Source organism: Periplaneta americana, chromosome 15 (genome assembly GCF_040183065.1).
Source record: "Periplaneta americana isolate PAMFEO1 chromosome 15, P.americana_PAMFEO1_priV1, whole genome shotgun sequence".
Taxonomy (NCBI): Eukaryota; Metazoa; Arthropoda; class Insecta; order Blattodea; family Blattidae; genus Periplaneta; species Periplaneta americana.
The window spans coordinates 17,132,538-17,151,205 of NC_091131.1; the positions used below are offsets into that span (position 1 = coordinate 17,132,538).

The following is an 18,668-nucleotide window of genomic DNA, read 5'->3' on the forward strand; positions in this document are numbered from 1 at the left end:
ACTAAACTTATTGCATTCCTGATACAAGTAACATTAAGGAAGCCGTGAAAAAACCAACGAGATTCCAGATGCCGATGTTATTACTGCAATATGTTATATAAATAATATTGTTAAAATATTAAAATGAAAAATAAATCATTACATAACCTTACCGTTTGTTTTAAGTTCGCATTTATAGACTGAGGGGAAAAAAAGACAGACGTATATCACGGCCTGCTGGAGTATAGTAAACACAGAAAACATTTTACAGCAACAATGTGGAAGAAAGATATTTTGGTGTTCCGAAGTTGCCGTCATTAAACAGAAACCAACATGGAGATTTCATTGCAACTAATTAGAAATTCGTCTTTCAGGTATGTAATAAACGATCTTCGCACAAAATAATGTACGATACACGAGCGGTATGTTTGTTTTCATGTTCTCGGAAATTAAAAAAGCTCAACTACGTTTCGCTTTTTCAATCTTTTCTTCGAACATGAAAACGTCAACATACCGCTCTTGTAACGTATATTACTATTAATATTCCTCATTATGTCAGGTGAAGAATATAATGTGTGCAGTTTTGTGTTGTGTAACTTTCTGCATTCTCCTGTAACTTCATTCCTCTTAGCCCCAAATATTTTCCTAAGCACCTTGTTCTTGAACACTCTTAACCTCTGTTCCTCTCTCAAAGTGAGATTCCAAGTTTCACAATCATACAGAACAACCTGTAATATGAATGTTTTATAAATTGTAACTTCCAGATTTTTCGAGAGCAGACTGGATGACAAAAGCTTCTCAACCGAATAATAACAGGCATTTCCCATATTTATTCTGCGTTTAATTTTCTCTCGAGTGTCATTTATATCTGTAACTATTCCTTCAATGTACTTGAATTTTTCCACTTTTTTCAAAGAATAAATTTTAAATTTTTATATTTACATTTCGTACTATGTTCTGGTCACGAGACATAATCATATAATTTGCATCCCATACTCACACCTGTGTAGTAACGGTCAGCGCTTCTGGCCGCGAAACCAGGTGGCTCGGGTTCGAATCCCGGTCGGGGCAAGTTACCTGGTTGAGGTTTTTTTCCGGGGTTTTCCCTCAACCCGATACGACCAAATGCTGGGTAACTTTCGGTGCTGGACCCCGAACTCATTTCACCGGCATTATCACCTTCATATCATTCAGACGCTAAATAATCTAGATGTTGATACAGCGTCGTAATATAACCCAATAAATAAACCCAACCCAACCCATACTCACCTTGCAAGCAATATTTTGGTACTAAGTTCCTAAGATTATTGATGCCTTATTGGTGTCGCTTATAAGATTCATATCTGTCTTCAGACAGTTGACTGAAGAACACAGCCCTTCTAATACGAGCAGGTAATCTTTTATATTTGACTATCTTCTGCGGTAATCTGTGTGCCCAAAGTTGAGGGGAATTTTCGGGATGAGTTCATTACGAGGATAGATTTTTTTCAATTAACGCTTTTGTTCCATATACACTGACGTTCAGATATCTGACCTAAGAGTCTATGATCGCGTAAGTGAACTTTCCAACCATGGGATGTCAGAACCAAAGATATAAAAAATTGACAAACTCTGAAAGAGTTCCGCTAGTTCTCAATAGGTGGCACTATTATTGGGACGATTAAAAAGTTTCGGAAGGGGATGATTATGTAGATTAAGGAAAATATTCTCGTAATTGACAATATCAGTGGTTTCAAACTACACCCATTGTTGTTTTACAGTCAGTAGAGTGGGATACAAAATTGAATTCTATAATGCGGGTATATTTATCCACTATTGGCAACAGTGACTAACATCTTCGCCATCTAGTCATAAAAATAATAACTAAAGAATCCACATTTACACCAAGAAATTATCGATTATTATCGATTAGTAAGATCAGATATATTTGAACGACAATGTACACCCTCATTTGGTTTGCAAAGACAGAAAGTCTGCCTATAATTTTGTCAACCAGAAATTCCATTCCGAGGTTTGAACCCGGGTCTCTGACCTCAAATGGCGAAAACTTAGTCGTGTAAAAGCGCTTATTGGTTACATTGTGAGGACTTTCAATATACATATAATTATATAAATTGCACTTTCTCAGTACAGTTGTATGGAGGAATAAAATGTGTACAAGAGGACCGAACGAATCAAGGATTGGGTGACGCCGATAGTTTGGGGAAGGGGGAGTCGAGTGTGTATACAAACCACAAACAATCTACAAGTCAGGCATAGAGAGGCTCTAAATTGCCCCCGCAGCAAAGCAATGCGATACTGGGGCTGTTTTACATACATTTGCATGTTATTACCTCACAAATCGAGTGGAAAGTGAAGCGGAGAGGAGCTCGGAGTGCCATCGAGGCATGGATGAAATCCGTTTGCATGCATAAGCCGCTGCATGTATACGTTTATTCTATTTACGGCTGCAAGCCGCGTCCGTCCAGCAGTACTACCAACCTCCACAAAAACATGCAACTTAATTACGGACATCCTCACCGCGTTTGTTCTACAATGACGCTCTCCAAATAACTTTGTTAGCAGGTAGGTGACCCGCCTTGCTGGCTGGCTGCTAGCGCGTGAGATTGTCGTGCCAGTGAGCCCGGGTTCAATATCCAGCTCTGGCAAACCAGCTTTGCGATAGTTCTTCTTGGGGTTCTCCGTTTTCCCCTCATTCCACCAAAACACTAAAACAACATATTATCAATTCCAGGTTAAAAATAGAAAATTGTCTTGGTACTAGCTCGTCTGCCTGCCGCAAAATGGATATTGTACGCGAATGTGACGATTCTGGAGGACTCGGAGATCTTGTGAAAAATAAGGCTATTACTGAGATCTCGACGACTGAAGAAAGCTAGCTAGGTACAGAAGACCATCCCTGGGGGAATATATTACAGATATAGAAGACTGGAGAGGAACGAGTGATGCTAGGAACTGAGGAGCCAGCTGATGACTTAGGCCAGGGCTGGGCAGCAAGAGCGGATTCTACTCTCTCACGGGGAGCCATATGATTTCTCTTCATCCCTTTTCTTCCCCGCCGAACACCGCACAGCGTTGATTGAGCCACGGATGAATATTAAGCTTCCCCGTTTAGGGTCTGGATGCCCAGTCCTGACTTAGGTACACGTAAGTTATGCAACTCATTCCATTGCATGCGTGGTAGGGTATGACACAGCACTGTGCGGAATGCTACAATGCATAAATGGTATAATATGTTGATGTATGGTACATTAAGGTAGAGCATATTTTGATGTAGTATGATGTGGTATGGTGCGGTATGGTGTGGTATATCATAGCATATGGTATAGTACGGTAAGTATGATATGATATATGACAGGGTATGATAAAGTACTGTACGGTATAGTGGGTATGCTATGATACGATACGGTATGGCATGATACAGTACGGTATAATATGCTATGATACGATACGGTATGGCATGATACAGTACGGTATAATATGCTATGATACGATACGGTATGGCATGATACAGTACGGTATAATATGGTATGTTATGATACGGTATGGTATGGTACGCTGTGATATTGCATGGTATATTATGATATGCTATGAGACGATACGGTATTGTATGGTACGGTACAATACGGTATGATACGTTATGTTATGATATGGTACGGTACGGTATTGTATGGTATGCTATGATAGGGTATGGTATGGTACGGTACGGTAATGTATGGTATGCTATGATACGGTACGGTATTGTATGGTATGCTATGATACGGTATGGTATGTTACGGTACGGTATTGTATGGTATGCTATGATACGGTATGGTATGGTACGGTACGGTATTGTATGGTATGCTATGATACGGTATGGTATGGTACGGTACGGTATTGTATGGTATGCTATGATACGGTATGGTATTGTATGGTATGCTATGATACGGTATGGTATTGTATGGTATGCTATGATACGGTATGGTATGGTACGGTATGGTATTGTATGGTATGCTATGATACGGTACGGTATTGTATGGTATGCTATGATACGGTATGGTATTGTATGGTATGCTATGATACGGTATGGTATGTTACGATACGGTATTGTATGGTATGCTATGATACGGTACGGTATTGTATGGTATGCTATGATACGGTATGGTATGGTACGGTACGGTATTGTATGGTATGCTATGATACGGTACGGTATTGTATGGTATGCTATGATACGGTATGGTATGGTACGGTACGGTATTGTATGGTATGCTATGATACGGTATGGTATGTTACGGTACGGTATTGTATGGTATGCTATGGTACGGTGCGGTACGGTATTGTATGGTATGCTATGGTACGGTACGGTATTGTATGGTATGCTATGATACGGTACGGTATTGTATGGTATGCTATGATACGGTATGGTATGTTACGGTACGGTATTGTATGGTATGCTATGATACGGTATGGTATGGTACGGTACGGTATTGTATGGTATGCTATGATACGGTATGGTATGTTACGGTACGGTATTGTATGGTATGCTATGATACGGTATGGTATGGTACGGTACGGTATTGTATGGTATGCTATGATACGGTATGGTATGGTACGGTACGGTATTGTATGGTACGCTATGATACGGTATGGTATTGTATGGTATGCTATGATACGGTATGGTATTGTATGGTATGCTATGATACGGTATGGTATGTTACGGTACGGTATTGTATGGTATGCTATGATACGGTATGGTATGGTACGGTACGGTATTGTATGGTATGCTATGATACGGTATAGTATGTTACGGTACGGTATTGTATGGTATGCTATGATACGGTATGGTATGGTACGGTACGGTATTGTATGGTATGCTATGATACGGTATGGTATGGTACGGTACGGTATTGTATGGTATGCTATGATACGGTATGGTATTGTATGGTATGCTATGATACGGTATGGTATTGTATGGTATGCTATGATACGGTATGGTATGGTACGGTATGGTATTGTATGGTATGCTATGATACGGTATGGTATTGTATGGTATGCTATGATACGGTATGGTATGTTACGATACGGTATTGTATGGTATGCTATGATACGGTACGGTACGGTATGGTACGGTACGGTACGGTATGGTATGGTATGGTACGGTACGGTATTGTATGGTATGCTATGAACGGTACGGTATGGTACGGTACGGTATTGTATGGTATGCTATGATACGGTATGGTGTGTTACGGTACGGTATTGTATGGTATGCTATGGTATGGTACGGTACGGTATAATATGATATGCTATGAAACGGTACGGTATTGTATGATATGATATGATACGATACGGTATGGTACGGTAATGTATAGTATGAAGTGTAGTTTTTCAGTAATAAATGTTTATAATAAAGTAGACTTTATATTCACCTTGTAATACTTTTACATACCCTATAGAATAGCCATAATTAGTATGGTGTGAAAATGAATTTTTGAGGGTTATGACCTTCTACCTTAACACAGTCTAATCATGATTTTAGTAATTCGAGGAGGAGGAGGATGGGAAGGGAGAGGAAGATGAGGAGGAGAAGAAGGAGGAGGGAGATGAAGAGGAGAAGGAAATGAGAAGGATGAGAAGGTGAAGGGAGAGAAAGAGTAGAAGTAGAAGGTGGAGAAAGAGGAAGAGGAGAAGAAGCAGAAGGAAGTGGAGGAGGGAGGGGATAAGGAAGAGGGGAGGGAAGAGGAAGTATGAAAGTGAAAAAGTCACATTTTATGTTTAATTATAAGCATTGAATATTTTAAATTATATTATTGCAAAATATGTGTTTATTCATAATTTTTTTTTATCTTAAATTAAAAATATATAAATTTCTCAAGGGAACAATAATTAAATATGCTCGGTCTCCTTCGGGTTAAGAGATATAATGAGAAAGTAATATTAATCTGACAAGAGTACACACATATTCGCATAAACCTTTAAATTAGAATGAACTACTCTGGAATGCATGAGAATCATAACTTTATGCAGGGTAGGTAAAAGTATTGGGAAGTCGCTGCAGACGCTGAGGGCCTTGTAACTGCAGCAATACATCTTGAGCGCTGTACTGCGGCAGCGAGAGACAAAGGCGGAGAGGAGACTTGTGCTGCTATCAGATCTGAGATACACGCAGTTGCAGAGAAGCAGTGACAGGACACTAACCCTCAGAGAGTTGTATCTCACACCTGTACTTCCTCATGCTTAGAACGCTCATTTCGTTTCCAGATGGAGGTAGATGACAACTTATATTTGACGAAAAGTGTTCTAGGTTTATATTCTACAGGTGTATTTCTCCCAGTATACTTAAGATATGTGTGCACATACATATATAAAATAGTAATATGCGTTACAAGAGCGGTATGTTGACGTTTTCATGGTCGAGGAAAAGATTGAAAAAGCGAAACGTAGTTGAGGTTTTTTAATTAACGAGAACATGAAAACAAACATACCGCTCGTGTATCGTACATACCTGAAAGACGAAGTTCTAATTAGTTGCAATTAAATCTCCATGTTGGTTTCTGTTTAATGACGGCAACTTCGGAAAACCAAAATATCTTTCTTCAACATTGTTGCTATAAAATGTTTTCTGTGTTTACTATACTCCAGCAGGCCGTGATATACGTCTGTCTTTTTTTTTCCCCCAGTCTATAAATGCGAACTTAAAACAATCGGTAAGGTTATGTAATGATTTATTTTTCATTTTAATATTTTAACAATATTATTTATATAACATATTGCAGTAATAACATCGGCAACTGGAATCTAGTTGATTTTTTCACGGCTTCCTTAATGTTACTTGTATCAGGAATGCAATAAGTTTCGTGGAGTAGTAGAGTTTACTTAATTTTTGCAAATATTTAAAAATAATAATTAACATTGCAATTTAGGTGAAATTGCAGTGGTAAGTTTCCAATTTATAATTATTACTATGTTAAACGTCTCTAAAAATAATATGTTAAAAGCCTACAGCAGTAAAATGAATGTCGCGCTTAAGCGGTAAGAAGAGGGAAATTGTTATGTGTGTTACGTTGGGAATACTGAATGTGGTATTTCACACTTACCGCGTATTAGTTCTGTGCGGAAAACAAGCAAATACGCACGATCTCGCACAAAGAATATTTTATATTGCGCAATTTATATTAAGGAAAACTGTGTCAGTTATGAGTTGACAAGCTTATAACTTGTAAAGGAATCACATTGGGAAAAAACCAAGTGTGAAATGAATAGTAAATACAGATTTGTCTGATTAACACAAGAGGATTCTGCTACTTCTTTCAGAAAGTGTTAAATTCATGTGTCTACACAGTTTTCTAACAGAAGTTCCAGGGTTCGATGCAAACAAACAGAAATATTAATAGTACAGTTTTCTGGAGTGTCTAAATGAGACAGGGAAATGTAAAACTTCCTAACTTCAATAAACGATATTTTACAGGAGAGAAAAAAAAACTTATTATTTCTCTTACTAACTCTAAAAATTGTACATGTATCGATTAATATTGTGTAAAGTTACATTCTTTATCAATTAAATACTTCAAAACCTAAACTTTTACATTATCTTACGCTACATTTTCTGACTTCCACAGTGTATGAATTAAGAAAAGTGAATAAATATGAACCATGTGAAGAAAAAAAGATAACTATATCATAATTCCCTTATGAAACATTGGAATATACGAGAAAATGGAAGTTTATTATTAAGATTAACATTGCTACATTTTTTAAAATTTCAAATATATGAGACAGAAAATCACAAATTACCATAAAGCACACCAAAATACACAAATAAAACCACAAACAATATCAAAATGTTAACACAGTCTCATTCATGTTACAGATTCTGTTTTTTTCTCTCACTCTCAAGTTCTTCCTGTGAATGTAGATTCTAGATTATTACTGTCCGCAAACAGAGTTTGGTAATTCATCCTACTTTCCTCAGAAATAAACTGAATTAAATTTTGCAAGTCCTTTTGCTTTCTTCTTTCAATGACAATGCTGAATTATACTTTAGTTGACTGGGGAATGATGCATCTGTATTGGGTTTCTGGAAGTTAATCGACTCGATATTGTGCCTTTAACAGTCTTACTTACATGCATTTCATAGATTTTTGTGACTTTCTGAATACCATATCGTATCACTTTACGCAGCTGGTTGAGCGATAATGTTGCCACCTACCTGGAAATTAAGCTTGGAATACAAAAACTCTCTTATTCCATGGAGTAAGTGGAGTTCTGACTTCCACGAGTTTTAAAACAGCCCCCAGAAAGCAGATGAATGTCGATATTAGTGTATTCTTGCCTTCCACGCATGCGGGACAAACTAAAATGCATCATCGAGCCTATAACTCAATTTTGTAAAAAAAATTGGAGTTAGTGGATTTTTGATCTCCCTGTCTCAAATATTCAAACGCTAATAAAATCTGTAATCTCAGAGTGATTCTCCTACTTAAACGAAATGTTAAGTTCATGTTTCTACACAAATATCTATGAAAGGTTCCGTGGTTCGACGCAAGGGAACAAAATTGTGAAAATGTAGATTTCGCGAGATTTTCAGACATGAAAACTTGAATAAAAATTTAAAATTCCAACTAATCCTTCTAGAAAGACAGGTCTGGACCCCACAAGTGACAATAACAAGCTACCACTCATGAGGCAACTAGGCCAGGAGATAGTGGGTAGATGGCAATATCCTTTCCCCTTCTATTGCATACATCGCTGACTATTTTCTTTGATTTTTCCTCTTTAACCCTTTCTAACCCAAATTAAATTTACAAGCAATCCATGTTGAAACAAATAGCTGTATTAGGACCAATTCAGTGACCAAGTTACGGGAGTGGCAACATTTGAAACAAAACTATATTGATGAAAATGTATTGAAATAGAAGTTATCCAGCAAAATTTACCTTCATATGTAACACACAAGTATATAAATGCTATAAAGATAATTATTGCCATATGGTATCTATAGATAAGAAAGGGTTAAAATGCCATATCACATATGATTATACTAAAATTATATATGTTAATTTTCCGTTTATCTAAGGAGAGGGTGTATATAGCCTACATATATGTTTTATTTTAACGCTCATTTTCCAGAAGTTTGATATTCTTACAAAACATAAATCTTTTCCCATGTTCTACTTAATTTTAGAAAGCTGAAAATTTCAGGAATTGTTTCTTTGGATCTTTTACATGTACTAAAAGATTGTGTTTTGAAATTTGTTTTACATTTCGGAGATGTTAGAAGGTTATATACTGGAAATCGTTGAAAAAATATACAAATGGGAAAGACATTATTTCTCTATATGGAAATAACATAAAGGAAAAATACTGTTTCAGCATAAAGTCACATTATTTGTACATGAGCTGTAAAAAAATCAGCCGTCTAACTCCAACAGTTTTCGAGAAAGAGTTCCATTATGTAGAATATAATTTAAGGGGAGAAGATGGTATTTTTTGGTGAAAAATGAGTAAATTTTCAAAAAAAAAAAAAAATTTAAAATACTCTCTGATGTGTGTGGAATGCATAGCATAACATTTTGTGGATATTTGTGCCCTTATCGGATGTTGAGTCGCCATTTTTAAACTTCTTGCGTTATGAATTTTTAAATCACTTGCCACTTTTATTGTTGTTTCCGTTAAATTCAATTTTCAAAGACAATTTTTTTCTTTAAAATACCCTTTGATATGTGTGGAATGCATTGCATATCATTTTGTGGGTATTTGTGCCCTTATCGGATGTTGAGACGTAATTTTTAAACTTCCTGCGCTATGTATTTTTAAATCACACGCCCACTTTTATCGGTTTCCAGTAACTTCATTTTCTTTGCTACATTGCCAGACAAAAATAGATATATTTTCTGAACTATTAAAGATACATGCATGAAATTTAGAACACACATTCTTTAGATTATTAGGAATAGATTCTCTGTAATCGAATTTTGTTAATTGATTTCATTTTAAAAATACATCCGTTTGTTTGCAAGAAAGGAAATCAGAAAATTGTTATTAAATTTTAATTGTTTATTTTACAAACGTAGGGACTAATAACAAAATTCTGTTACAGACAGTTTGTAGAACATGCTTTTGCAAATACATTGCAAAAGAAAGTTTGAATCTATCTTTAAAAACGGTTTAGATATATCGGTTTTAGTACAATCCTACTTTGGGTATATATTTTTTTTTCAAATTTGGACCCCCAAATAATTTCTTTTCCAAATATATATATATGTATATATATATATATATATATATATATATATATATATATATATATATATATATATATATATATATTTGGTTGAGTTCCTACAGCTATTAGCTCTCTACATACAAAGAATTAATATTTTACACCTAATAGGAAAAAAGTTTTTAAAAATTCCATCCTCTCCCCTTAATAGTGTCAAGATAGCAAATTCCGTTTCAATTAAAATTACGAATCATTTACCAACAGAAGAATAACTCTTTTGTGTGGTTAAATTATATGTTTATAAATCGCCGTCATGGTATCCCACGTTCAATTTAAAGATATCTGAAGATAGCAAAGCTTTACGAATGCAATATTCTTGCCTTTCATTTGCAGGAGGAACTTGAAAGTCTAATTAATTGGTCGAATTTATACCGATTGGTATTAAAAATGCACATCGTACGAAACACCTGCTTAGAATAGAGTCTTATGTTCTCAGCATGGGTAGTACTACATGGCGTGAGATCTCTGCAGATAATGTTCTAAATGTAACCCTCTCCTGCCACTGTCGACCTCGTAGGACAATTGACATCTAATTACGCTCACTTTAAAGGTCACTGGGCCCACACCGACACGCGAGATACTGAGTTATCGATTTGCTCTAACCGGTAATCGAATCTCGGTTAATTCAAAGCTACAAGCAGGACTCGAACCGGCGTTATCTTACAATCAACGAGACTCAGGTGATAATCAATGTATTTTGAGGACATAACATCACAACTTCTGTGAATATAAAGGGAGACCGGTGAACGCTAAAATTCAGAATAATTAATTAATGTTGATCAGTCTATTCATTAACCTCAGTGATCTAGGAGGAAAATGCTCTCTTTAGACCCAAGGGTTAAGGATTCAAACTCGGCTGAGTTAGATGGATTTTTCAGGACGCAGAAATCCAGAACATAAGTCCTCCAGGAAGGACTTCAAGCCATGTTTCACTTCTCGGAGGTTTTCCGGCACGTTAAAGATCTCCAAGTCTAAATTAGAGCCTCTGGACTAAATTTATCCTCTCTCGTGTCCTAGTAATACCATAGTTGCATACTAGGTAGCGTTTGAAGCGATGAGCTTATCACTTGTCCCTCTGCCGGCAAATAGGTGTAACCGAGTTCATTGTAGGTACTGAAGCCTCCGATAGGGGGTGCTTAAGTTCATTATCAGGAATTATGGGTTGAGTGAGTGAGTGAGCGAGTGACTGAGTGAGTGAGTGAGTGAGTGAGTGAGTGAGTGAATCTATATGTTGAGTGTTTCTCAGACTAGGCTGCAAAACAATAAATAAATTCAATGTACCTACTGATACGAATCAAGTCATTCTCGGTGATGTTGCGGTTACCGTAGTTGGCATTAGATCCAACGTTGCGGGTTCAAATCTGGCCGAAGACGATGGATTTTAAGGGAATAGGCCTACAGATATTTGGTCAAAACATATATATATATATATATATATATATATATATATATATATCCATGCATCTTGATTACACAACTTTTAACACTGTGTCACTTCGGAATATGTATGGTAAGACTTTCCTGTGTTAAATTTCAACGTACCTCGTTTACATGTCTCCACCTATTTATGGGTCATCTTCAGAACTGGTCGTTGTTGGTCTTCATACAGAACAAATAACACTCTACAAAAATATCTCAACATACAAAAAACACAAACAAACAAATACAACCACACAGGCGTATACAAACTCAAATGTAACACCTGCAACAAATTCTACATAGGACAGACAGGCAGATCGTTTCAAACACGTTACAAAGAACACATCACAGCCATAACAAAATTACAAAACACCTCCACATATGTAGAACACATCATAAATGCTAACCACACCCACAGAGATATCAACACAGACATGGAAATACTACACATCCAACCAAAAAGCCAGAAACTAAACTCACTAGAACAATATGAATTATACAGACACAAAAAACACACCCCAACGAAATTCTCAACACAAAACTCAACTTCAAAACACACACACACTCTTTGACTCTACACTATACCACACGAACACACCCTCATAGGAAACAGAACAAGTGGCACCAAGACCAACAACGACCAATTCTGAAGATGACCCATAACTAGGTCGAAACATGTAAACGAGATACGTTGAAATTTAACACAGGAAAGTCTTACCATACATAATCCGATATATATATATATATATATATATATATATATATATATTACTTCCTCTGAGGTTCTGGCTGATATATACATCTGGGCCTATTATCAGGCAGTACATCTCACTTGACGATTTGTGTCAGAGGAAGAACAATTGTTCACATACATCTGAAGTCTGATTAGTGTAATATGTTACTAATCAGCGATGTATGCAATGGAGGGGGAAAGGAACTGGCCACCCTATTCCATTAATGCCTGGCCTAGTTGCCTGTTGAGTGATTCCTTCTTGATATCACTTGTGAGGTTGACCTGTCTTCGGACAGTTGACTAAGCAAAATTTGTTTAATATAAGAAAATGTAAAATAGGTAAAAATAGTTTCTAAGTTCAATGTAAACAGTTCTAGGTAACATAGAACCACAATTTGACCATATATTTCCATAAATTGCGTATAAACAAATTTATTTTCTCTATATGAGGAACAAAGTAAGGTTTTACCCAGATTCCGAGACCTAGTAATGGCATGCTAGAGGAAGGAGAGTTGGTGTTAGAAGTGGTGGTGATTGTTATTATTATTATTATTATTATTATTATTATTATTATTACTTACTTACTGGCTTTTAAGGAACCCACAGATTCATTGCCGCCCTCACATAAGCCCGCCATCGGTCCCTATCCTGAGCAAGATTAATCCAGTCTTCACCATCATATCCCACCTCTCTCAAATCCATTTTAATATTATGTTCCCATCTACGTCTCCGCCTCCCTAAAGGTCCTTTTCCCTCCGGCCTCCCAACTAACGCTCTATATGCATTTCTGGATTCGCCCATACGTGCTACATGCCCTGCCCATCTCAAACGTCTGGATTTAATGTTCCTAATTATGTCAGGTGAAGAATACAATGCGTGCAGTTCTGCGTTGTGTAACTTTCTCCATTCTCCTGTAACTTCATCCCTCTTAGCCCCAAATATATTCCTAAGCACCTTATTCTCAAACACCCTTAACCTATGTTCCTCTCTCAAAGTGAGAGTGCAACTTTCACAACCATAAAGAACAACCGGTAATGTAACTTTTTTATAAATTGTAACTTTCAGATTTTTTGACAGCAGACTGGATGATAAAAGCTTCTAAACCGAATAATAACAGGCATTTCCCATATTTATTCTGTGTTTAATTTCCTCCCGAGTATCATTTATATTTGTTACTGTTGCTCCAAGATATTTGAACTTCTCCACCTCTTCAAAAATAAATTTCCAATTTTTATATTTCCATTTCGTACAATATTCTGATCACGAGACATAATCATATTACTTTGTATTTTCGGGATTTACTTCCAAACCTATCTCTTTACTTGCTTCCAGTAAAATTCCCGTGTTTTCCCTAATCGTTTGTGGATTTTCTCCTAACATATTCACGTCATCCGCATGGACAAGCAGCTGATGTAACCCGTTCAATTCCAAACCCTCTCTGTTATCTTGGACTTTCCTAATGGCATACTCTACAGCAAAGTTAAAAAGTAAAGGTGATAGTGCATCTCTTTGCTTTAGCCCACAGTGAATTGGAAAAGCATCTGACAGAAACTGACCTATACGAACTCTGCTGTACGTTTCACTGAGACACATTTTAATTAACCGAACTAGTTTCTTGGTAATACCAAATTCAATAAGAATATCATATAAAACTTCTCTCTTAACCGAATCATATGCCTTTTTGAAATCTATGAATAACTGATGCACTGTACCCTTATACTCCCATTTTTATTATTATTATTATTATTATTATTATTATTATTATTATTATTATTTCTTGTTTCATATATAAAGGTGTTTTTTTTACATTTACCGAACACGTGACCTTTTGTAATAGTAAGAGAGTTGATTATGTGAGTCTTCTGTTGAACTTGCATCGAACGTAATTACTTCAAAACTACAAAGAATGTAGCGGAAAAGTTTTAAATACAATTAAGATATAATAAAATTATTGTGAATAACAAGGAAAGTAATTAAAATTTGCATTTTCAGTAAAACAGAAACGAAACATGTCATTTTCTTAAGGCGACCATCTTTCTAGGGAACTGAATTTTGTTACGCCCACTGGGACAGAGAAACAGTTTCTTTCTTACTTCTCGATGCAAACCCTGTTAGCTTAATCTTCATTTCCACGCCGGAGGGAGAAAAAATGTAATACAAAAAATATATGTGGGGGTAGAGGCTTTTATTAAAATTCGAAGAATTATAACCCGCTTCGGAGTAATATTAAAGTTCATTAAAAAAATAAACAGTTCTCAGTCGAGCGCTCGTGCTTGGTGAAGTTACAAAACGCATTGAAACAAACGGCTTTTTGGCGTGAAGAAACACTTACAGATGGAAGAGTGTTAGAGATTATGATTTTCAGTTTCAAAGGAGCTTCATCTAATGAAAATCTGCTGTAATTTAAGATACGACAACGTGAAAACTTGCACCTAAGTATAGCTAATATATATTGCAAAAGAGTTTTCTTATCGACATGCGTTGTATGGTAAAACTCTATTAGGGAGTGTCTCAAAACTCTACTTACACTTACGAAAGAAACTAACATATTTCAAAAAGTTGCCAGCTGCTTTCTATCGCCGTTAGTGAGAAAGTGAAGAAGTTCCTTTGGCTATGTTAAAATTTGCTGTAAAATATGTTAACACTTTGTGTTCCATTGTACACATTTAATTATACAGAGTGATTTATGTAGAACTAGCACATTTCTTTCTTTCTTTATTTCAAAACGAATGACGCTAGCCACAATTTGTTATACCTCAAATGTAGAGTATCTTTGCGAGATTAGTAACCTCTATAGCAAATGTTGAAAATTCTTTATTTATTCGGCTGGAAATTCACTTAAAACCCATTTTTAATGTCAAATTAAGCAGGAGATTTGATTCCCTGTCACGAGAAGCGCAAATGTTTATTCTTTATTCTGTATATTTCTGTGGCCGGGATGAAAAAGGTCTTAAGTCATTTTTTAGTGAAAATCAGGTTTTTATATATTCGGAAAGCGGAAAAAATTCTCTACAATCTGGTCAAACGGTTAAAGTCAAATAAGATTCCTAACTGGATATATAGAGCGTTACCAAGTTTTCTAAGTACTTTTTAAATCGAGCACACACAGAATAAAGGACTTAAGAATATATTTTAATACTGTATTCCTTACAAACCATCACATGTTTACTTTCCATGCTTCCCTATTAAAAAGGTTTAACTTGTATTTTAGCCATTTTAACACATACTGATGCCCTTTCCTTTTAAAACTTTAAACACCAGGGTAAACAGTCCTATAATTGTTTAAGACCCATTTTGCATTCCTAATAATTTACATTTCTCATTTATTTTGACATGAAAAAGGTCTTATGTTTAATAGTCCCTTCTATTCAGTTTGGGTTCTAATCTTAAAAGGACTTAAGTGCAGCTATTTTTGGAAATAATCAATAAAATTATTAAATGAGCAACATTACCTATTTTAGAAGAAATATAAACAAATAATATCCAGGAAAAAACTTTCAATTAAACAAATTCTATAATTAACACCAATTTCAATCTTTCTACCTTTTTCCTCCCGGCCACAGTCATCAAAATTATTATTCTTTTAGAGATCCAGTTGTTATCAATTTGTTTACCAGTCCCAGTATTGTGTTTCTTTGAATTCTCTCTGGTATGCCCTTTGAGTAGCTGTAATTGAATTCGTAATCCAGTACTGCTTCACAAGGAAGAGCCGTTGATTTAATGTGTACTGCATTTTCAGTGACTAAAACAAAATGTCGAAAACAGCTGCCAACAATAAAGAACTACATCTAGCGCTTTTACAGTTTGTTTGTTTCACGGCGCACAACCAATCTTTACGTTAATTTGTAGTAGCAGCAGTAGCTCTATTTTGCCTGGCAGAATTAAGTTCGTGAGGCATTTTCTTCCACTCAGGTTCGGAACATATACACTGTTGCCAGAAAGTTTAGGGACACCCTATAATTCTTACAAAACGTTGTCCTGGCCTTAAATTATTAGAGAAACTAACAATGTTTTAACTGGCAACTCCTGGTAAAGTGTTAGAGCAGGCTGTATGACCTTAACTCTGCCAGGTTAAATAAACCATTATTATTATTATTATTATTATTATTATTATTATTATTCTAAGGTTTCGTAACAAGCTGTTTTTTTTACGGTGATGGGTTGTTAGCCCTTCGCCCAACCCCCAAGCTGTAGGACCACCCCTTGTCGGCTGTCCGCGAGCAACAGTAACAAATATAAATGATACTCGAGAGGAAATTAAACGCAGAATAAATATGGGAAATGCGTGTTATTATTCGGTTGAGAAGCTTTTGTCATCTAGTCTGCTGTCGAAAACTCTGAAAGTTAGAATTTATAAAACAGTTATATTACCGGTTGTTCTTTATGGTTGTGAAACTTGGACACTCACTTTGAGAGAGGATCATAGGTTAAGGGTGTTTGAGAATAAGGTTCTTAGGAAAATATTTGGGGCTAAGAGGGAAGAAGTTACAGGAGAATGGAGAAAGTTACGCAACACAGAACTGCACGCATTATATTCTTCCCCTGATATAATTAGGAACATTAAATCCCGACGTTTGAGATGGGCAGATCATGTAGCACGTATGAGCGAATCCAGAAATGCATATAGAGTGTTAGTTGGGAGGCCGGAGGGAAAAAGATCTTTGGGGAGGCGGAGACGTAGATGGGAAGATAATATTAAAATGGATTTGAGGGAGGTCGGATATGTTGATAGAGACTGGATTAATCTCTCTCAGGATAGGGACCAATGGCGGGGTTATGTGAGGGTGGCAATGAACCTCCGGGTTCCTTAAAAGCGAGTAAGTAAGTATTGTTATTATTATTATTATTATTATTATTATTATTATTGTTATCATTATTATTAATTATTAATGTTTTAACTGTTGATTAACAATAAGAAAGACTAATTATTTTTAGTGCAATTTCGGTATTAATATGATGACTGTTAATCCTTAGAGAGAGTTAAACATTTTTCGAACAAAATAAAAAATCTCACATTTTCAGTACTGAAGTTGAAAATGAATAAGTAACTAATTGGTGCACGATTCTCAACTGTTGCTGGAGGATGTAGGATATATTAATCTTTAAATTAGTGAAGATCAAATATTTGTAAAAAAAAAATATCTTCCTGAATGTCCTAGCACTTTCTAAGGTTAAAGAAAGGAAAATTTTGTTATTGGTCGTTTCATCTGTAACTTTTCAATAGAGCTCCATTCCTCGGGATCACAGTGGTAGGGGGAGCTCTAACTGCCTCCAATCATCAGTTTCAGATGAACGGACCAATAACAAAATTTTCTAATTTTTTTTTAAACTTCAAACGTTAGAAACTGCTAAGACATTCAAAAAGATTTGGTTTTACAAATATTTGATGTTTACTAATTTAAAGAGTAGGCCTAATACATTATCCTACATCATCCAGCAACTAATTGCTCATTTATTTTCAGCTTTAATACTGAAAATAGCATTAGATTTTTTATTTTGTTTGAACAACTTGTAAGTTCTGTATGAGAACTAATATATAAATACCGAAATTGCACTAAAAGATTAGTCTTTCCTATTGTTAATCAACTGTTAAAGACATTGTTAGTTTGTCTATTAATTTAAGGCCAGAGCAGGTGTTCCTACACTTTCTCAACATGAAATATATAGAGCACATAAAGAGCGTACAAAACAACGTATAGGCCTAAGTGTAGCAAAATTATTTTGTTTCCATAAAAACATTCCTTTCTAAATACAAGATTGTCGTGTCGAGCATTTAGTCCAAAATTGTCTCATTTAACTGAATCGGTCATTTGTAAAACCACATGAGTCCACATTTTTACGAAAATGAGTTACCGGTACTATAGGAAGCACTATGGGTGGACGCATCATTTCCAGTCAAAACAACATGAGTCCGATCATTATTAAGCATTGTATAGAATCTTAAAATATTGAGTTCTTTCAAAACCACATCAGTCCCGGACTCGTGTGACTTTAACGCTTAACGCTTTGATTGAGCCATGACGCAATTGCTATCGTGCACTTCTTTGCCAAGGTGTTGGACGGCGGGTGCAGTTCCAAGAGTTCTGTAGAAGAAAAAAATAAGCAATAGTGTTCTATGAAAGTACCTGTACCAGATATAATAGACATTTTTAATAAAACTATAATAATAATAATAATAATAATAATAATAATAATAATAATAATAATAATAATAATAATAATGTTTTATTTTCGCTGGCAGAGTTAAGGCCATAAGGCCTTCTCTTCCACTCAACCAGC

At 35.7% G+C, this 18,668-nt stretch overlaps 1 protein-coding gene across 2 annotated transcripts in view; it reads right to left on the minus strand.

Moving 5' to 3' along the window:
- LOC138714686 (neurotrimin-like) overlaps positions 1-18,668 on the minus strand; it is a 292,805-nt gene that overhangs the window by 88,376 nt on the left and 185,761 nt on the right. The gene's annotated exons all lie outside the window — the stretch shown is intronic.